This window comes from Malus domestica, chromosome 06, assembly GCF_042453785.1.
Source record: "Malus domestica chromosome 06, GDT2T_hap1".
NCBI classification, from domain to species: Eukaryota; Viridiplantae; Streptophyta; class Magnoliopsida; order Rosales; family Rosaceae; genus Malus; species Malus domestica.
The window spans coordinates 19,876,724-19,900,234 of record NC_091666.1 but is presented as its reverse complement, the minus strand read 5'-3'; the positions used below and the strand labels follow the sequence as shown (position 1 = coordinate 19,900,234).

The 23,511-nt window shown below is 34.5% G+C and overlaps 1 long non-coding RNA gene across 1 annotated transcript; it reads right to left on the bottom strand.

The window, feature by feature from the left end:
- Nucleotides 1-4,644: 4,644 nt before the first annotated feature.
- Nucleotides 4,645-5,406, bottom strand: LOC139196691 (uncharacterized). Its single transcript, XR_011581788.1, has 2 exons — nt 5,308-5,406; nt 4,645-5,225 (listed from the first exon to the last, which is right to left on the bottom strand). It is a non-coding gene; the product is annotated as an uncharacterized lncRNA (long non-coding RNA).
- Nucleotides 5,407-23,511: the final 18,105 nt, after the last annotated feature.

Below are 23,511 nucleotides of genomic sequence, written 5' to 3'. Positions count from 1 at the left end.
ACGGCCCACTGTATCCCATCTATAATTGAATGGATTTTTTTTGGGTGAAGATAACTGAATGGATTTTTCTTGCTTTTAAGTTGGTCAGCTTGCGGTGACAAAAACCTATTGTATCCCATCTATAATAATATACTACTACAGACAAAGATGTCTCATTTCGCTGCAATTTCAAGTAGGATTTTTTTTCTTGGATTGTATATGAAAATACCCTAAAAAAGGATCGATCCAAAATAATTGGTAAGTTTGGAACAAAAAAATAATCGATAAGTTGGTGGACAAAATATTCATCCGATTATTAAATATTTTGTTGATACCTTTAAAAAATGTTATAAAATCAATTCGAACAATTAACAATCAATTTTGTTTTTCTTAATTATCAGTGTTGGATCCATTTAAATTTGAAATTCAACAGCCCATAATACGTTAGTTAAGAAGAAGTTAGTGGACTGAACTCTTGGATCACTTTCGACCAAAAAAAAAAACTCTTGGATCACTCTCCACCTCGAGTGTGCAAGACAAAAAAAAAAAAAAAAAGGGGTATTATCACAAATGGTTTCTGAAATTTACCCTCGTCATCAAAATGATCACTGAACTTAAAAATCAATCAATATAGTCCCTAAAAATCGGTTCGCAAATCAATATGGTCATTCCATCACAATTTTGTTAAAAATTCCGTTTTAGTGTTAATGTGGCACATAATGGGCCCCACAAGATTTACTGATTTTTTTTTATCACAAATGGTCCATGAATTTGACTCATATCATCAAGATGGTCCCTGAAATTGACCTAAACCATCAAGATGGTCCCTAAAATTGAAAATCAATGAATGTAGTCCTTGAAAATAGGTTTCGCGAATCAATATTATCCTTTCGCCACAATTCTGTAAAAAAATTTGTTATATGCTGATGTGGGTTTAATAATTAATTAAAAAAGTTGTCTAAATATACCTTTTTACACAATGGAATTTTTTTTTTCTTATAGTAGGACCTACTCCGAAGAGTGATCCCTTCCATAAATTCTTAAATGCACAAGGCTTAACCAAGGCCTAAGATGGGGTTTCAAAATAGTTTTCAACCAACAATAGACGCACCTCAGTTATAACCTCATTATCTCAAGGCAAACCTCGTCGTTCTTTGAGTCACCAGACCACCAGGGAAGTCCCAAACAAACTCTCCAAGATTAAGGTTGTGAGGATGTTGGTTGCCTAAAGTTAATATTGATGTCCCAAAAGTTGTTGCCAGTCAGCCAAGCTATCACCAAAGGCAATCTCAATCCAGGTTCAATTCGATGAAAGGTATAGAAATGTGTGAAGATAGGTGTATTGAGATTTTTTCTTAGAGGATAAACAGCGAAGGAGGTAGAGGAATCTGGACTAGGATCGGAGATGATTGTAGGACTGGATTTTTTGGTTCACTACTTTTTATTAACTATTAAATTATTAAACCTATTTGTAATTTTTTTTAAATTTAATTTGACTTGTGTGATCCATTTATGTGTCACATCAGCATATAACAGAATTTTTGACAAAAATGCGTCGAAATGACTACATTGATTTGGGACACTTGCTTGTGGGACTACATTGATTGATTTTCAATTTCAATGACCATTTTGATGTTGCAAGTCAATTTCAAAGAACCATTTTGATGTCTCGAGTCAATTTCAATGATCATTTGTGAGAAAAAAAACACTTATGGCACCCATTTATGTGCCACATCAGCACTTAATGAAATTTTTAACAGAATTGCGATGGAAGGACCACATTGATTTGCGATACCTATTTTTAGGAACTAAATTGATTGATTTTCAATTTCCGAGATTATCTTGATTATGAGGGTCAATTTCATGGATCATTTATGATAAAAATCCAAAAATAAAAATAAAAATGTGAATGACATCAGCCTTGCATCATGTGCTTCTTGAGTACCAGGGCCAAATCTGCCTCGAGAACTACCTGGGCTTTGTGGGTTTCACAACCTACTTGTCCACTTGTGGAGCTGGGTTTTGGAGAAAAATGTTCGTTTGCCTAGGCATTTGAATATTGGTGGAGTTGCTCTAATCCTCCCATTCAACATATATTTTGATATGAGGAAATCCCTCTTTGTAATAAAATATATACGTAGGCAGAAATAGAAATAGGTGAATACTTATACAGTTTATACTTCAAATATATATAGAAAATTGTTATTAGCACTTCAAAAATCTAAACAATTGTTATGAAAGTTGTTGAGTCTATAACCAGACTTCTGAGGTAAGCATGTTTCAATCCGTCTTACTTCGACTCTAGAAAATCATGATCCTACATTTCTCTTCAATCTATTGTGTTTCTGTTGAAACTCTCTCTGATGTAAAAAGTAACATTGTTTTTTTTTATGGAAACTAAAAGTAACATTGTTTGTGTTAAAAAAAACCTTGAGAATTTGGCAAGGCTTTCAGTGCATGGGTTTGGCCTTTTCATTGGAGCTAATTTATTAGACGTGTCTAGGATTTTGCCTCTTAAGTTTGCTTGGTATATAAATAAGGTTCTAAAAAGACTGGGTGCGTGTCGGGTGTGGGCAGTAGTTTAGGTAAGGTTGGAGGTGGGTTTTCACTTTAATTAAATTTATTACATAACAATAAAAATATATAAATAGGTGACTACTAATAAAGTTTATACTTCAAATATATACGTAGGAAATTGTTATGGGTACTCTACAAATCTAAAGAATTGAGCCAATAATGAAGGAAATGGATCCTCTCCGGATCATTTCCTCCTAATCCACTAAGTTCGGGGATCCGAATAATTGAAATTTGATCCAACGGTTATAAACAGGGATTTACTTTAAAAGTTATAATAACTTTAGCCGTTAGATCAAATTTCAATGGTCTGGATCCCTAAACTTGATGAATTAAAAGGAATGGATCCGGAGATGATCCCTTTCCAATAATGAACATGTATTGAGAGTTATTTCGCAGAAACACTACTCTAAAGTGATTTTACATCTTCAAACCCCTTAACCTAAAAATAATTAAATACAATAAAAAGTCGAACTGCCTAGAACCGGCCAAGGATCTGCTGTCCCCAATTTCATGTCTCCTTTGTGTCTCTTTATTAGTTTTTTGACATGTGTCTCCCCATTTGATTCTAAAATTAACACCGCTAAATCGCAGAAATCACCATTCACGCCCAAATCGCAGTTCAATCAGCTCTTCGTATTAATAGGTAAATGGCAGCAAATCGATTTTTAATCCTTCTATGGCTGCAAATTGATGTTTAATCCTTCTATGGCAGCAAATCATTGTTTAATGGGGAGTCCTAATTAGTTCACACCCAAGTGTAATCCTATATGGCAGCAAATTGACCTCCAATCGCAGCCGCGATTTGAAGCGGTATGAGAAGAATCCCAGACAAGATTAAGACATTGAAGGTGGTCGTGCAAGGGAAGGAAAAGGTTTTGGAAATCAAGGGCTTTGACGACGACGGTGAGGACGAGGAGGCAGACTTTATTTGACTGTTCGTTTTTTGGTGCGGTTGCTGGTGTTTATTTGACTGTTCATGTTTTTTTTTTTTTTGTAATTATGTGGTTTTCTTTCTTTCAATTAGTTATATTGTTAATTTTAAAGTTAAGTGGGGAGACACGTGTCAAAAAACTAATAAAGAGACACAAAAAAGACATGAAATTGGGGACAGCAGATCTTTGGCCCCTAGAACCACCTACATGGTCACCTAATCGCTTCCTAGAGACTTTATCGATTTCCTAAATGCCCAAGTTCTAATCGCGGCGCCCAGCCTTCGCTTAGAGCCTAAACAACCGCCCAAAACCGCTTTTTCGAACAGTGTATTAAGAAGATATTCCTGATAAATGTAGACCAAATGCATTGATAGAATTCTAGATGATGATATTCTTTTAAAATGGTATTAGGTACAATGCATCGCAGTCGAAGTCAAGAAAGGGACTATTAGTTTGGAGCCAATAGAGATAGAAACGATAAAGGAAGCATATAGGCTTAACCCACGTAGAATTAATCTCTCCCTCCACAACGTGGCCGGTTAAGAAATGGTATACATCCGTTTTCGGTGCTAGTTTTTGAAATTTGTTAAGCATCTATTGTTTTGGAAGAGAACCAACGGTTTTGAAGATGTACATGTGTTTTCATGCACAGGCGTAGTGGAGAAATGGTCAGCTTGTAGTATCATTTGGTCTCGCTACTAAATTAAATACTTTGCGCAACGAGGGAGTATTTGTCGCACAAAGTATTTCTAGGTTGCGCAAAACTTATGGCGACACAGAAACCGTCGTGCAAAATTTGTCTCACAAAGGTCGTGAAGAAAGACATTACGCGATAAATAGTGCACATTTGTCGCGCAACTAAACGTTTGCACGACGCTTTACTGCTCATCGCAAGAAAGGTATATGGACAAAGGCTTTCGTCGCATGATATACGAGGGTACAAGTGTGCTTTGTGACGAGAAATTTCTGGGGACGTCTACAATTTGTCTCGAAAATGTTTGATCAACGAAACATGTAAGACGCACGTGGTTTTGCACGACGACATATCTTCGTCGCACAAGTGTAAGTTTTAATAAATAAATAAATAAATAGAACAAAAGGAATATTATTAAAAAAATATATTTCATACAATTGACAGAAAAAAAATTTTAATGAATAGAAAAACAATTTATTTATAACATAAATAAAAATGTACGTACAAATACAAAGTTTAAAAAGAAAGCAGGAAAAAAACTGCAAAAAAAATGAGGAATAATCTATGGGCAAATCATTCGGAGGTGCTTGGTAATCTTGCTACTGGAAGGGGGTGGGGTTGGGGACGGATTCGAAGGTTGACGGGTCTGATTGCTATGTATGCTTGGGGTGGAGGGGCTCTGATGACGGTGGTGTAGAAAAATCGGGGAGACGGATCCCAGAGGAACTAAGGGCTTGTACAATCAATGACATATGAGTCTTGTACAATGCGAGCTCACTCCTCTGGCCAGCAACTTACTACATCAAATCCGTAACCTCGCTCTTCAACTTTGAGGATGAAAAGGCTCAACTCTCCTGCCGCCTGGAATTTCCCATCCCCCGACATTATGTCTCTGGCCTTTGACCGAAAGTCTGGTCCAACGTCTATGTAACGATGTGAAACCCCGCATCCTTAGGGGGATCCACAGACTCGATCGACGTGTCCAAGGGAAGCTAGAAGGCGGACACCTGAAGGACCGGTGGACCCTTCTCCACCATAGTCTCCTGTGAAATAAAACATGGAATATAAATAGCAAACAATTTGAAATAATTAGTATAAATCTTTAATGCATAAGAAATTACTTACATGAAGGGATTCGGTCAACTTATCGCCGAACTCAGTCAACCCTCATGAAATAGAAAAAGATAAGGAAAATGTTAGTATGAAAACAAAAATAAATAAAAATTATTAGCGACATTTTAAAATTGGAAATGAAAGTTGTAATATATACCTTCTGCCACGCCTCCATCCTATATGAGAAAGGCATCGAATTCGAATGGTGGAGAAGAGTCTTCTTATCCCGATTGACTTGTTCGTCTTTACCTTTTTTTGTTATACAAAAAATAAACATATTAGTTGTAATATTTAAAGAAAATAAAAAAAATTCATAATAAACATTAGTAAAAATTAAAAAAACTAAAATGAAAAAAGTCCTAATTAAAGACGCACCACATAGCCCGACTCCTGAAAATGATCGCAAAGCCAAACCCAACTATCTTATCGGTCCGCAAACTCGTTCGGGCAACCCTTCTCAAGAACGACCTGCGGATGATCAAACATCACGAAATACTGGTGCAGGTCACTCTTCCACTACTTGTAGCGTTAAGAGAAGAGTCGATTGAGGTACGCCAACATGTCCTTGTTGATGTCATCGAAATTGTAGTTTGTCTGCAATGTAACAAATATTACGAAAGTATTAGTAATAAAAGACATTAATAAATATAAATATATAAATTTTACAAGAAAAGCATTAAAAGGGCGACGATTCTTACCGACAAATGATTGCGGATCGTGTTCTTCACCTGCTCCGGCATCGCCTTCTAAGACTTCCACCGCAGAGGGCAATAGGTTTGCACGAGATGCCCAATGTCGTGGACCAATGCACTATGCTTCTCTGCTGTTGGTACTGCACAATGTCACTCATCATATCCGATTGTGATACGACCGTTGGTCACCCGGGTGACCTTCGCCGTCTTCAATTGCCGACAAGGTCCTCGGGTGTTTTTCTTGGCTGCAAAGAAATGAAAAATTAACGTTAACCCAAAACTAATAACAAATCCTACCAAAATTTTGGCATAACCTCCCTATAATTAAAACATTTCCCAAAACCCTGAAAATAATATAAACAATATATGTATCCAACACAATGATCACAACTATTCAACTGTTTAATAATGGGTTCGGAATGATGACAACAATAAACAATATATATATATATATATATATATATATATATATATATATATATATATATATACAGATTGCTTAAGGGAAGGGATCCCCATTTTTTGAAAAACATGGGGATTAGGTGTGGGGCCTACTCCACATCGAATTTCAACGATCCGAACCGTCTATTTTGTTAGTCTAGATTCATAGATCATCCTTGCAAAATATTAGCTAAATCGGAAATGTTTAAGACATCTCATTGGGTTCAAGGAAATGAATGAATACTTTGTTATATAAGAAAAAATGAAATTTGATCTTGATAATTAAATAGGCAAACGGTTTCGGATTGAATTGAATTTTTGCAAGGATGATCTATGAATCGAGACTAACAAAATAGACGGTTCGGATCGTTAAAATTCGATGTGGAGTGGGCCCCACACCTAATCCCCATTTTTTTCAAAAAATGGGGATCCCTTCCCTTAAGCAATCTGTATATATATATATATATATATAATAACTTTTTAATCCTTAAATGACATAACTTAACAAACTGAACCTAAAATAACAAAACTAAGTTAACATGGGAGTGAGGGAGTAAATTAGGATAGTATACCTACGGGTGGACCCGAGGCATTGGTTGTGGATCCTGATGGTGACATCTTCTCCGGAGTGTGGGGGCGCTAGTGAGCACTTCTGGCGCTAACAGGTAGCACCACCTAAGAAGTTGAAGATGCCGGCACCTGTGGGACTGAAGGACCAACTAGGTGAACTGGATTCACCAGCCTATGGTCCATCTTTGTCGGGGCAATGGCGGCAGTAATAGTTGTAGTCATTGGACAAGGTGTAGAAGTCATTGCCTTCCGGGTTCTAATGAGCTGTGACATCTACAAAATTGGAAATATATTTGCTAGATTACAAAGATTAAAATTATCGTACACATGCATAATAATTTGTACTAAAATTTAAAATGAAATTTAAAAACCTAATTCTAAACCCAATTCAAGTTTGGAAGAAACAAAAATTAAAACTGCATCTACTATACATGAATCATACAACCAATATCTGCTTGGTGATGTAATATGTGGGTTAATGTCTTTCACCCAAACTCTAACCCTACTATACTGCAATAAAGAGGCAGGTATGTAAAGATAGAAACAAAAAAGTACTCGAGACACAAAATTTGGCCAAAACTATACCGACAAGCTGCACATTCATGTCCATTATGAGCAATAATTATATGGAAAACTAACCAAAACACCCTCAAAACTTTACTTTTAATCATAAGGACTGATTTTTTCAAAAATGCTAATCCTACCCTTCACACATATGTACAAGATTGGGTCAGTTTTCTGTAAAGTTCAAGTGGATACATCCAAAAAAAGAAAAAGGAGATTGACATTTTCAGAAAACATTTGCATACAAAAGAATATGTGGCAAACATGCAACAACCAAGACAATACAGATTCACATGCAAAAGAAAATGTGGCAAACACTACAGCAACCAAGACAACATAAATTCACATGACATTCAAGCAAAGACAAGATAGCCAGCTTTCAGAAACAGTGCTGACAGTTTTCAGAAACAGTGTGCTGTCACTATTCAGAAAATTGTAAATAGATGAAATGTTATTTTGTCTTTGAAGAATTAGATCTTGTATATAAGGGAGTCTTTCCTCCCATACAGAACACGTTTTCTCAACATCTGAAAACATCATACTCACTTCATACACTCAAGCATTCGTAGCCTTCATAGCATCCTTGTAAACGCTTTTTGTAATCACTTTCTTGTAAACAACCATCTCTGTAAACATTTCATATATCAATAAAAATTCAAGTGTACATATTCAAGCAATCTCCAAGTCTTAAGTAAGTTTTCTTTTCCTTCTTTAGTGTGTTTGTTTAATTAGACTTCTAGTCCAAAATAGGGAAACACTATTGTGGTTATATTATTAACCTGTTAAACTGACGATCATACTTTGTTCGAGCACTCTGTTATAGTTGAATGATTGCCATACAAATAACTGGACATCAACCAGGGTACCTCTGAGTTCTTCGTACCTCTAAGTTCAGCCGTTAAGGCCTTATACTTGTACTGTGAGTGGTCGTCATGCTGAAACATGTCGAGTTCCATGTGCAAGGTTCTATGTCTAGTTGTTATAATGGTCATCCGACTATTTAACCGAGCATGCGTTGCGAATTTGGTATCAGAGCCTAGTTTAACATTTTAATAATATAATTATAATAGTAAAGTACCTTGAGGATAGAAGTCGTAGATACAACTGATATCATATTTGTTTATTGTATATGAACAACAAATATTATTATCCCTGTAGACCCTGTCAACCACAATTACTAGGTATTTATTGTCCCAGACATCCAACTATAACTAGCATAAAGAGAAGATTAGCATATATATCCAAAAGAATTATTAGTACTTTGAAGAAGCAAAAGTTTTATCTTGGATATCTTGAACATCCTTCATTTATTCGTAAATATAATAACACAGAATTGCAGCATAAAGTTTTAGAAGCAAAAAGAACAACAGATCAAGTTTTAGAGACATTGAGAGAAGAAAGAGAGTTTTTAAGAAACCAGTTAGCCGTAACCCTAGAGAAAGGTAGACTATAGTTTATGATAGATTATCTTAATTTAGAAATTAGTGAACCTCAAAAAAGAAAAATAACTTTAGACAAAAATAGTTTAGTTTGTTATTTTTCATCAAGAAAGCATAATCATATTTTGCACAGTGAAGAAAATTCACAAGCCAATACTATTGTAGATCTTATTATTAGTCAAGCAGAAAATATAAAATTAGAAAATAATAAGCATAATCATTTGTTAAATCAGTTGTTAGAACATTTCCAGAAAAACTCCATAAAAATAATTAGACAAAATTTAGACTATATTACATCTCAGTTAGAAGATAATAATAGAAATATTCAAAGGTTTCCTAGCAAAAGAGAGATAAAAGAGCTTGTTGATCTTATAGATAGTAAGCCGAAGCAAGTAGAACTTAGATCATTAGAAACAGCTAAAATCAGAAGTTCAAAAAATTCAATTAGTACAAAAAGAGTTAAGTGAACAAGTAGATAAATTGCATAATAAAATAGATAAGTTATTAGTTTAATGACAGATTCTAGAACTAGCAGAAAATATATTCAAGCTTTGAAAGAAATTAGTAAATTAGATAAAGAACCAGTAGGATTAACAAATTTTTCAACACAAGTATCCAGTAGTAATATTCCCATTAGGCAAAATAATTTGATTATCCAATTAGTTTTAAGTTTAGCTCAAAAATTAGATCAAGTTGAAGAACAAATAGCAGAAATAAACCAAGTTCTACATAACGCATCTTCATCTCTTCCACCATCTTTGCTAGATAAATTAGAAAATTTAACTTTGAGTGCAAATAATAATAGAAGACCTAATCTAAATCCTTTTGATAATAGAAAATGGAACTCTTTAGGAAAAAAGGAAAAGAAGTAGTTAAAGCGGAATATATTTATCCAAATGAAGAAGAAGCACAAGAATTCATTCGAAGAGGTTTTGAGAGAACACAGAAAAATAAATATAACTTGTATCAATTAGGTTTATTTGAAAACAGAAGTAGAATTGTAAGCAGTATCAGTATCAGTCAACATGAAGTTAGCTGTATTGATAAAGAAGTCACACTTAATCTAATTAGTAAAGAAGCAGTTACTCATTTGAGAAAATCACATTTTAGTCAGATTCATATAGGAACAATATTAATTGGAATAGCAGGATTAACCAGAGCACAAGTAGGTACAAAAGCTTTAGTATACATATATGATGATAGATGGGATAATCACCAACAAGCAGCAATAGCAACAGCTGAAGTAGACTTAAGTTCAAACTTAGCAGTTATAGGTTGTATTCCAAATTATGTTATGAAGACATTTTTGAACATGAATACCCGATTTTAGAACAAGGAACCTGTATAGAAATATTACAGTTATACAGACCAAAGAGTTTAGAAGAATTGTTACAATTAGCAGAACAAACTAGGATTATAGGAGAAGACCCACAGTTACATTGGAGCAAAAATAAAATACTAGCAAAATTAGATATAATTAACCCAGATTTAACCATTAAGACGGCTGATATGCCTTCTAGTCTAATAGATAAACAAGAGTTTGAGCAGCAAATAAAAGAGTTGTTAATTTAAAAGTAATTAGACCATCTAAGTCTAGACATAGATCAGCAGCATTTATTGTAAGGAAACATTCGGAATTAAAAAGAGGTAAGGCTAGAATAGTTTATAATTATAAGAGATTAAATGATAATACATACGAAGATAGTTATAAATTACCAAATAAGGATGAGCTTATAAACAAAATTCAAGAGAGTAAATATTTTAGCAAATTTGATTGTAAATCAGGTTTTTGGCAAATAAGATTAGCAGAAGAATCAATTGAGTGGACAACCTTTACTTGTCCAGAAGGACATTTTGAGTGGCTCGTTATGCCATTTGGACTTAAAAATGCTCAATCGATCTTTCAAAGAAAGATGGACCAAATTTTCAAGAAATATGATAATTTTTGTAGTGTTTATGTAGATGATATTTTAGTACATAGTAAAAATAAAAATGAACATAGGAAGCATTTAGAGATAGTATTACAAGAATTTATCAATAATGGAATTGTAATTAGCAAAAATAAAATAGCATTAGAAAAGCAAGATATAGAATTTTTAGGAATGTATATCAAGTCAGGTACAATCCAATTACAAGATCATATAGCTAAAAAGGTGTTAGAATTTTCAGATAAATTAGAAGATAAGAAACAGTTACAAGCATTTTTAGGATTGCTAAATTATGCAAGAAATTTTATCCCTGATATAAGAAGAAAAATAGCAGTATTACATAGTAAAACTAGCAAAACGGGACAAAAATATTTTAATAGTGAAGATATTAAATTAGTTCAAAAAATAAAAGAAGAAATTACTAAACTTAAGCCATTAACATTACCATTAGATGATAGTTACAAGATAGTCGAAACAGATGCTTCATCATTAGGATGGGCAGGTATACTATACCAGAAAAGGCATAGGGAGCCTCCAAAGTCTGACGAACAAGTTTGTAGATATTCCTCAGGAAAGTTTAGTGATGTACAGTCAAGATTACCATCAGCAGATTTAGAAATTTTAGGGATAATTAATTCACTTGAAACATTTTCTTTATTTTTATATAATGAAGTATTTACGATTAGAACAGATTGCCAAAATATAGTTTCTCATTATAACAAGATACATGCTAATAAACAGGCAGCCCGAAGATGGGTTAATTTTGTTGATTCAATTACAGGAAATGGTTTTAAACCTATTTTTGAACATATAAAAGGTAATGACAATACATTAGCTGATATCTTATCAAGATTAATTTGTTGAACAGGTATGGAATATCGTGGACCATCATCAGCAAATAGCACAAGGCCGCAAGGCAGAAGAGTTTCTTTCAATGGCATGATGATGCACCATCAACCTCCACCATTCAGTGGATTTCAAAATAGCATGAGCAGACCAGCATCACCACCAGTACCCACGTTCAACTTTAATGGCAATATTGTTGAAGGAATCAGAAATCCAACTCTAAGATACAGGTCAAGGGTACCGGTGCTTTCTGATAGGCAGCAGGTTCTCTTAGATAATTTCTGGAATATCCAAATTAAGCAGCCAAGCATGAGGTTAGGTCATGAAAAATTAATTAGAGCCTTGGAACAAGAGTTTGATAGCTTTAATTTTAATTTCCACCAAAACCAGCAGCATATTCATTCTCTTGAGCACAATCTTCAAGCCATTTCTAGGGACCATGAGTCATTACTTGGTAAGTTTACCAAAATGAACCAAGAACTCCAATCTCTTAGAATGCAGCAAAAAGCAAGTGATACCTTGAAAAGAGAATTAAAAATAGGTTTAGAGATTGATCAGCATAAGCATAAAGGAAAAGAGGTTATTGAACCCATAGAACAAGAGGCTAATGAGCCCATAGAAGAAATTAAGATTGAGCTCTTAGAAGAAGATGTTGATATGGAGCAACATCAAAGTAATGATCAGCATCAGGTTCTGAGTGACAAAGAAAAACAAGAAAAATATGAAAGTTTTCTTAGGAATATATCTCCAGACTTAATATTAGACGATGTTTTATTAGAAGAAATTTCAAAAGCAAAACTGAGAATAATGCCAACAGATATGCAAAATGAGATCCTGAGCAGAGCATCACAGTCCATGAAAGAGTTACAATTACAATTACAATGCGCCTTGTATCAGTCCATCTTTGATCCAAAACCAGGGATGAATATTATTACAAAGATGTATCATCCATGTCTTTGTGATAGTACAGAGAATTGTATTTTTAAACCAGAGGTTAGCGTAGCTGTGGCCAGGATTGACATGAGAGATTTTAAATCATGGCATTTTAGTTATGAGCATCAGAAAAAGCATAATGAGGTAGAAGTTACCCCTGCCCTACTATTAGAGTTTGGTTATCTCGATAAAATATTTATTAACCGTATTTCTCAACTAGAATCATTTCCTGAAAAGCTCATTAAAGTAGCAGAAGACTATCTAGAAAGGTGGAAAGAAATTTGCATAAGTTTTATTAGTAGTCCTCCAGATTGGTATGTACACATGCATAAGGAGAAAGCTAGGCATATAGCCATGATCAATGAAGAGTCCTTTAGACTAAACCCTATCTCCTCACATAGGTGGACTCCTTCATACAAAGATATTTTAAAATTTAGAGGGATCCAAATGTTTGTTTTAGATGAGTTTGAAGATTTTAGGTATGATATGGTACTAGTAGCAGAAGAAGAAGAGATGTATATTTACAGCAAGACAAGAATCAGTCATCAGCCTTATTGGAAGCCCCAAAATTTCAAAGAAGAAACAGCGGAAATATATTACAAGGTGAAAGAAGATAGAGAAAGAGATGCGGAGCTAGTAGAAGACGATGAACAGTATTGGAATAATTTGTCAGAAGAAGAGCTGCATAACATCGACAACATGGTGGACGCCTGAAGAACTAGCTGTAAATTAGCATAAGATGAATAGCATCATAATGTATTTCCAGACAGAAATGTCAACATCGTGGTGGTCCGCATGTAATGGCATAAGAGTAAATAAAGAGAAGAGTTTGATCTATTATAGACTTTTCATACATAAAATGTCCTTATGGTTAAGAATGAATAGTACCAAGCCCTTTTCGTTAAAACTCCCATAATTATATGCTTGAGTTAAACAAGGGCAATGATGCATGCAAAAGGAAAGGAATGATTAACAAAGACAACCAAAAATTAAACATGGAATCTATACGATTTTGCGTTTTTCTCGACAAGGCCACAAACTAGAGGACATGCAATAGTCCCCAACCAATAGTATAATCGATTGCTCTGAGGCAGCAACTATATTTAAATGGAAAAACAAGGAGTAGGGCTCATGTGGGTTTTAACCAAGGGTCTAAGGGAATATTGTATGGAGTCCTACTTTTATATGTAGAAAATTATTCACTTGTCACTATTTACAAACAACAGTTTGATTATATATATGCGTAAGGATTCGGGGACATAATATTAACACATATTTTGATACACTTTCGAAGGACTCATTTCATAATTCCACCCAAAAAATAAATTGCAACTGTTAAAACAAGAGGAACATTGCAAGATTTTTCAGCTCCTGCCAGTACATGTTTGAGCAGACTCCAAAATCATGATGAAGTAGCAGTACTAGGGATTTGAGATATATAGCATATGGTAAAAGAAAATAATGCTAGAAGCAAAAGCTGAGATTGTTTTTAGGATTATGATTAGTTGCATTTGTGTTTTTACCTAAAGATCAACTTGCAAGGGGAGTATACGAGTGAGTGTAAGAGGGACAGGGAGAGGAAAGAATTGTCTATATGGTGTTTGATTTATGGTTTATGTGAAATCGTGAAATGGTGATAGTGATTTAACATTGTCACTCACACTACTACAGCAAAAGTTGTCTTTAAGCACAAAATTAATCCAATAATGCATACAATCACTAACGGAATGAAGGCCACTCGCTCTTGGAAGCCATGCCATACTACACAACTTTGATTGAACTGTGCTTTGTCTTGATGTTCTTGTGGACTCTAAACCCAGCACGTTTCAAACATAATATGTAAACCAAATTCTATAAAATGAAATGACCTCAAAAGAACCTAATAAGTTTTTTTTTTTTTGGTCGAATGGTAGAGAACATTCATAAAATGGACTCTAAAACAGACAGATAACATATACATAGCCATAAAAAGGACTGACATATAGAAAGAAAATGTCACTTACGCAACTAAAGAGCAATATTAACAAAGCAATATATTTAAAAAGGAGTAACAGCCCTTGTATAATATCATTGATACACGTTGCAATCACATCCAAAATTCAAAGAATATTGTTTCACTACTGATGGCGAAATGAAAATATGTGACTCGGGAAAGTGGTTATCCAACTAAACAACTGATTAGCAATATTAACAATGCAATATATTTAGAAAAGAGTAACAGCCCTTGTATAATATCATTGATACACGTTGCAATCACATCCAAAATTCAAAGAATACTGTTTCACTACTGATGGCGAAATGAAAATATGTGACTCGGGAAAGTGGTCATCCAACTAAACAACTGATTAGCACCAAATAACACTTCGTCTCTATTTAGGACTGAAGACTTGAGAGAGAGAGAGAGAGAGAGAGAGAGAGAGAGAGAGAGAGAGAGAGAGAGAGAGAGAGAGAGAGAGAGAGAGAGAGAGAGAGAGAGAGAGAGAGAGAGAGGAGTATTAGGGGTGGTTTGGGAGTGAGGTGCTTAAAAAAAGCTGTGAGAGTTTTAGGTGTTTGGTAAACTGAAAAAAAAAATGGCTTATTTTGGAAGCTGCTGTGAGAATAAGCTGAAATCAAAGGAAAAAGCTGAAGCTAGTATTTGCAGCTTTGGAAAACTGGTTTTTTTTCAAAGCACATGGAGCTACAGTGCTCCTTTAATGAAAAGACTCATTATCAAACTGCTTTTTTTTTTTCCAAAAGCACTTTTACAAAAAAGTTTACCAAACACTCTGCTGATTTATTTCACAGCCGCTTATTCTCACAGCACAGCCGTTTATTCTCATAGCAGCTTTTTTTCAAAGCACAGCAATACCAAACCAACCTTTAGTAGGCTGCTGCACTGCATTGTGTAAAAAAAAAAAAAAAAATATATATATATATATATATATATATATATGAATATTGTTTGTCCTATATATATAGGGAAGTATTATTGGCACTCCAAAAATTTCATTCCACACTCCTCACAATTGTATTTTTTTTCTTTCCAAATATAGAAAGTTTGGAGTATAGAATAAGATTTTTGGAATGCTAATAACAATTTCTTGTATATATATTATCACCTGCAATTCTTTTATTGATGGATTGTGGAGATTAGATTTACTAGGAATAAGCAAAATAGTTCTTCAAGGAAGCACACTAAATCTATTTATGTTCTTCAAATTAAAAAATCCCACGACCCTAATTCTGACCCTTTACTTTGAAATTAAAAACCCCCTAATTTAAGAACCCTAATACAATCCCCAGTGAAGCACCCTAAATCTAACCCCCAATTTAAGAAAACCTAATCTAACCTCATTGCCCAAAATCGTTCCCCTAATTTAAGACCTAAATCTAACCCCAATTAAGAACCCTAAAAACTCTAATTTAAGAGCCTAAATGTAACCCCCAATTTATGAACCCTGAATCTAACCCCACTGCCCTAATTCTAACCCCCAATTTGAAAAACAAAAAACAAAAAACAAAGAAAAAAAAAACAACCCCTTAATCTATAAACCCTAATTAACATGGTAAACAAAGAAAATTGAAAAAAAAAATAAGAGGAAATTACCTCTTGGAGATGAACACGGGATAGCCGGAGAGAGGGACGAAGAGATGAGGTGAGCGACGAAGAGAGGGATGGAGAGACAAGGTAAGCGATGGAGAGTGGTAGTGAGAGGGTCTGAGGGTGAGCACGTCTGTCGGGGAAGAAGAAGTAAGGGTGAGAAAATGGCTGCAATGGCGTTAGGAGAGAGAGGGTATCGCACAGAGAAAAAAAAGGAATAAGAGAGAAGTGAGGGGAGGAAGACACATAGGGGATTAAAAACTTCGTCGCGGTTTTTTTTTTAAATTTCTGCAAAAAAAATGCCTTGATTGAATTTTCAGACATTTGCGCAACGAATACCATTATTTCGTCATGTAAATACCCTTTGTGCGACGAAATCAATGTACTTGTCACACAAGTGTTTGAAAATTCAATTTAGCCGCATAAAATTAAAACTCTTGCATGACCAAAAACTATTGTGCGTCGCGCAATTATGTTTGTTTTTTTTTTTTTAGAATTTTGATTAAAATACTAACAAACAAATTTATTTACAAAGTAATTCACATATAAAATGGGATCTTGAATCCCAAACCAAAACTTTTTGGGACTGGAATTTAAAGACCAATCTCAAACCAAAATTTTCGTTATTTTGGGATGGTTTGGTATTCCCAAATTTCCTACAAATTGAAATAGCAATCAGTCATACCATTTTGTCCAGCCCTATATATAATGCATTAACCATTTAATGTGCTTTACAACAAAAATTACAAATAAATTGCATTAATCTTAATCTGAATTATAATAACTTTCACTTTCGTCGCTATCATCATTTTCAATGTCCCATTCCTCATCATCGATAGGTACATCACCATCGTCGTTTGTGCGCACTGGACCATCGTATCACAAAAGATTACTGAGGTCAAATGTGATTGATTGAATCAGTTTGATTAAAGATACTCATTCTATCTAAAATGGTTCTTGGATAAGATTAGTATCTCGGAGTGTTTCCGCACCAGTTTCCATCAAAGATTCTAGACGTTGGTCAGCGACATTGTCGATGTCATCATCAGTAGGGTCGTGTTATGGTATAACATACATGTTCCTATGATCCAACTTTTGAATAACTTTCCAACCCTTCCTGGTTTTAGGGTCATCTAGATACACAATTTGTTTTGCCATGTTTGCTAAGATGTAAGGGTCGTCATCGTACCAAGTTTTGGTAGTGTTCACTGATAGTAATCCATGATCTCTTTTAACACTTCCCTGCCTATTTGGGTTTGTATCAAACCATCAACACTTAAATAGGATCACTTGGCACCGGTCTTTATAGAGCAATTGCACGACACTTGTTAGTTTGCCATAGAATTCAATGTCTGCACTTTTGCCTCCACTTAGGACATAAACATCGCTGTTTTGCATATACAACTTGTCATCTTGTGCAGCGGTTAAGAACTTGATGTCGTTGACATGGCAACCCGAGAAAAATTCAACACAAATTGGTATGAATGCCAAGTTATGTAACTCTTCACTGTATGCTGGGGTATTTGATGTTTTCAATTGATTCACCTAATATTACACAAACACTTAAATTTGTTAGTTTGAGCAAAATAATTGGTACAATATATATGTTCAATACAAAACACTTCAAACTTACATATACAAGAAACCATCGCAAAAACAATTCACGGTGTTTCTTGACATACAAATGTGAAGGATGTGTCTGCTTCATCATATCTTCATGCTCGTCTAGGTATGACAGTGGCTCGTCACAATTTTTTAGTACGAACCAATAAGTTACCTCCATGTCCTTAGAAAACGACTCGCCTCATATCGGATCCCCGAAGGGTTGAGAGATTTAGGCAAAAACTGAAAGTGTTTCCTTTCTCACACCCTCTTTATTATTGCAAGGAGGACGATTGAAAGTTGTCTCCACATCCTTTAAATAAATTCCACAAAATGTAAGCGTCTCATATGCCACCCAAGCTTGTATAATTGATCCTTCAGGCTTCGCTTTGTTTCGTACACTTTTCTTTAAGTCTTTAAGGAGCCTGCCAAAATAAAATGATATGATACAAATTTTAATAATCGTAAGATATTGATTAATAAAAATGATGATGAATATATACCTTTTTATTGGATACATCCATCGAAATTTGACTGGTCTAGCAAGCAATGCCTCCTCCTGTTAGTTAACCATCACGTGGATCATACTTATGGAGGAAATATCATCTCAAACTTGCTAAAACTTGCACAATGGCATGGCACAACTAATTAACATCCGTCTTTCGCAACGATCTTGACGTCAATTGCAAAAAAAAAAAAACTGGACAACAACATGATTGGTTTCACTACATCAGCTAGCAAGAGATGTCGAATACCAATAAGAAGTGGGCGTTGTAGAACCACATGGTAGTCATGACTTTTTAGTCCAGCTAATTTATCCCCGTCAACGTTCACACAACGCGAGATATTTGAAGCATCCCCATCGGGAAACTTTACAAATGATAAAAACTTTAAAAATTCTTTTTTGTCATTCGGTTTCATGGAAAAAAATGCAAGATCCCTTCTAACTTTATCTCTGTCTTTATTCATCCATAAACCTCGTCGTATTCTCATTCGTTCCAAATCAAGACGAGCTTTGATCGTGTCCTTTGTCTTGCCCTTGATATCTAGAATTGTGCCGACCAATGTGTCAAATACATTTTTCTCAACATGCATAACATCGAGGTTGTGTCTCAATTTTAGTTTCGACCAATATGGGAGCTCAAAAAACATAGATTTATGCGTCCAGTTCATATGTGTAGATGGTCTGGTCTTACTGAAATTTGTCTTGAACGGAGCAAAATCTAAACGGTTAAGCTGTTCCAAAATCTGATCGCCGAACCATTCTCTGGGTTTAAGGCGATACTCTTTTTCCCCGTCGAACTCTTTTTCCTTATCTCGCCACTCGTGGTCCCATGGCAACCATCTCTGGTGACCAAGGTAATAAACTTTTCAGGTGTGCCAATTAGATGGTACATCTTCCTTGTATACAGGGCATGCGATATAACCCCTAGTGCTCCACCCGAAAACCATTACATATGCAGGGAAATCGTTCACAATCCACATTACTGCTGCCCACAAAGTGAACATCTTGTCAGAACACTTATCGTACGTGCAAACACCGTATGTCCATAAATCCTTTAGCTCATCCACCAACGGTCGTAAGTATAAATCGATTGATCTACCAGGATCCTAAGTTATAAATAGAGTCATCATCATGTATTTTTTTTTATACATTTTCATAGCGGTAAATTATACGGAAATATGAAAACCGGCCAAGTACTATGGTGTTGGTTTAGAACCCTGAACAGATTGAATCCGTCAGTGGCAAGTCCTAATCTAACGTTTCAAGGATCAACAACAAAATCAAGGAACTTTCGATCAAACTCTTTCCATGCCTCTCCATTTGCAGGATGCCTCAGGACATCGTTATCTACCGATTTTTCCTTATGCCATCTTATGTAGGTGGCAGTATGCATTGACATATACAACTGCTGTAACCTAGGCTTCAAAGGCAAATAACGCATGACTTTTTATGGGATCTTTGTTGATATATTCTGAGATGTCATTTTGAACCTCGACTCATTACATATAGGGCATTTATCCAATGCTTCATTCTCCTTATAGAACAATACACAGTAATGCTTCATTCTTCTTATAGAACAATACACATTTGTTTTTGCAAGCGTGAATTTTTTTCATAACCCAATCCGAGACCATTCAACACCTTTTGAGCATTTCTATGGTCTTTCGACAAACAATTGTCCTTTGGTAGCATTCTCTTGAAAACCACCAAAAAGTAATCAAAACACTGGTTCAACATATGATACTTTATTTTTCCGTGCATTAATTCCACAATAGCTGGGCGAACAGAAAATCCCTCACACCCTGGGTATAAATCTTGGTTGGCATTTTTTTAATAATTTTTCATATTCTTCGAATTCTCCACTATCCTTTGGTGTAGGCACGTCATCTTCCACTTCCTTATTGGTATTTTTCGACGCAAATGGAAAAAAGTTATTTAAGATTTCCATGACTTGTTCATTAGGATCCATAATAGGTTCAACATTGCCCACTCTTTTCATGTTTGAAGACGAAGCATTGTCTAATTGTTCCCTGTACTGGTTCCAAATATTATAAGTATCTACCATTCCATTCCTGACTAAATGAAATCGAACATTTTCAATAGTTTCCATTAACGTGTTGTTACACCTCATATAAGGACTCTGGATTCTAGTTGCACTCGGGTTGTGTGTACATGCAAAGTCAGTAAAATCCTTGATTTCGTTGAAGTATTCGTTGGTGCATCTATTCAAGTTATGCATCCTCGTTCTGTCCATCATTCCTGAAACCACAATAACAGTACAATAATCACAAAAACTTCTACATGATCTTGTCACCTTATGCCTCCGGCAAAGGCTATATCCCATTCGGGAATGCAAAATTATGTCACGTAATTTACGGCTACTTCAAATTAGATTTTGACGTGGAGAAATTTTGGCAGCATCTCTATACAGTTCTTCAAGTGCACAACATAGATATGAAATACCAATGTGTCACCCAAAACACATACAGAGATGACACCAAAATCCCCACGACCGAAACCTAATCCTTTAATCGTAAACGACGCGGCATAACTTTGCATTCCCAAACTGTCCAAATAATGGGACAATTCAAGAATCAATTGGACCGCAGTCATGCAAAATTGCATCCATGCGCGACATCCAACTAATCCTCAAACAGGAAACTAAGTTTTACTTAAAAAAAAAAACAAGTACGAAGTTAATTACAATTAACTCCGTACATCACAACACATATTTGTATGTCACGTACAAATTTGTACATATACAATTCAACATTATACATAATTATAATATAATTTTTTTTAATAAATATAATTTAACAACTTAATATAAACATAACACCATAATTTCAATATAATTTAACTAATTCATATTTTTTTTAAATAAAACAAAGAAAATATCTTTCAAATCGTTATCCACCAAGCACTAGTCACGCACAATATCCCTAACACAACGAATTTTATGGTGTTAGTATGAATTGGCATTGATAATTTTAAATGAAAATAAATAAAAAAAAAACCTTACCAAACACAAAAAAATACCTCGATCAACCTAGAGAAGATAGAGATTTAGATGGACGAAGTATTAGAGGAAGAAATTGAGAGAAAATAGGAACGACAAATCCCGAATTGAAGAAAAACGAAGGGAAACAAGTGCAAAGGCGAAATCTGCAGAAAACTGCAATTTTCTACCTCTGCAAACTAAAGTCATGTTATAAAGAATACTTTTGGAAGAATCACATTGCGTGACGAACATAGAATTCGTCGTGCACGTGTCTTTTTTTTTTTTTTTTTTTTTACAAAATTCTCTTTTTCGTTTTCTTTATAATTTAATAATGTAATCTATTTGCGCGATGAACACTATATTCGTCGCGCAAGTTGCCTTATTTTTTTAATTTTTTTTCCCGTTTCTTTCTTACTAATATAATTTTTCTTTATCCAATTAAAATTATCAAACCAAATTATATATTACCAAAATATTTATTAAAACTAATTTATTAACTAAAATATAAATTATAACTAATGTAAAGTTTAAGCCTTCCATGTAACATAAATTTTAAAAATAAAGTCTTCAAATAAATCTTATTTCATAAAAAAATAAAAAAAAATAAAATCAAATTAGGTTCACTCTTCTCTGGGTCATCAGCAAGGTTATCAGCAGCGGCATCGTCAGCTTGCGAGTGCTCTGTAGCCCGCTGTAAATCGAACTTCCACTGCCGGAACTATTTCTTGAAAAGGTCATCCACATACTTCCGCTGCTTCTCATCGGTTTCGTCAACATCCCAAACAACCTATAATGGCAATAAAATTAAATTAAATATCACAAAAATATTATTTTCAAACAAAAACAATTACACATTCTTTAATATAAACTTACCGATAACTCCTGCACCATGGAGTTGTTCAAGTCCACATGCACCATTTCCCAAGATTTAAACTCGATAGAACACTTCTCCTGCACCAATAACCCTATATCGAAAATAAGTTTAGTGTACGCTTCAGCCGAACTTTTGTCATCAAACAAGGGCAAACGCTTACGTCGGTACCTCTCCAATGTCACCACAGCTTAATTCAGTTTTTTTCCTACCAAAAAAATTTAAAATGTAATAGCCTATTAAAATAATAATTGCAACCATATCAAATGTAAAACAATTAACTCAACAATAATTTTTTTTACCCTTCCCTTCACGAGAGCCTTCTCCCTCCCAACCTTTCGTTGAATCTAAAACCGAAGCGGTCATCATTTGATATAAAACCTTTGCAAAATAGGGTTCTGAAACTGTGTTTATATAAAACTCAACACACTTTGTGCGACAAACCCTTGGTCACGCAAAGTTGTTATAACTACGCGCTATAAATGCGGAGCGTTGAGCGTTTACTGTGTGGCTTTCAGCAACACTTTAAGCGACGAATATGTAGAAAAACTCGTCGCGCAAACTTTTGGCGCCAAATTTTATGTACCCGCCTTTTCTTGAGCGACGAACAATAGCCATCGTCACGCTAAGTTATCATGCACGACAAAATTGTTTGTTGCACAAAGTTTTTTTTTTTTTTTTTTGAATTTGCGCGATGTACGTATGTTTCTGTCACGCAAGGTGCACTTATGCGACGAAATCTTCTTCGTCGCGCAAGCTATTTTTTCTACTAGTGTTTGCCATAAAGAATTAAAAGAGTTCGGAGTAGTAGAAGTAAAATGTTCATCTTAACCCAAACCCCAAAGGTATCCAATTTAGCTAGGTCTCTTTTGGATAAATTAATGAGACGTGTGTAAGTTAGAATCTTCTTCAACTCAATGTGTGTTGAATTCAAGCACTTTTTTGTTTTTTTATGAGATAATGATATAGCTTGTAATTAAAAGAGGGATTTTTAGATTTTAGGGTAAATAAAATTCTTTTTAAATTTTAACCTGAATTTTTTTTAAAATCAAATTCAAGTCCTTATGTTTAAATCTTATCATATTTAAGTATTTATAGCACATTTAATATTGATAAACTTACCATCCAAAATTATATATTCATACATAATAATGTGTGTTTTTGTGCTCCAATCCTATTAATAGATAAAAAATTATCATAAATTCAAATTTTTATAATTAAAAAAAGTCTACAACAAACCAAAA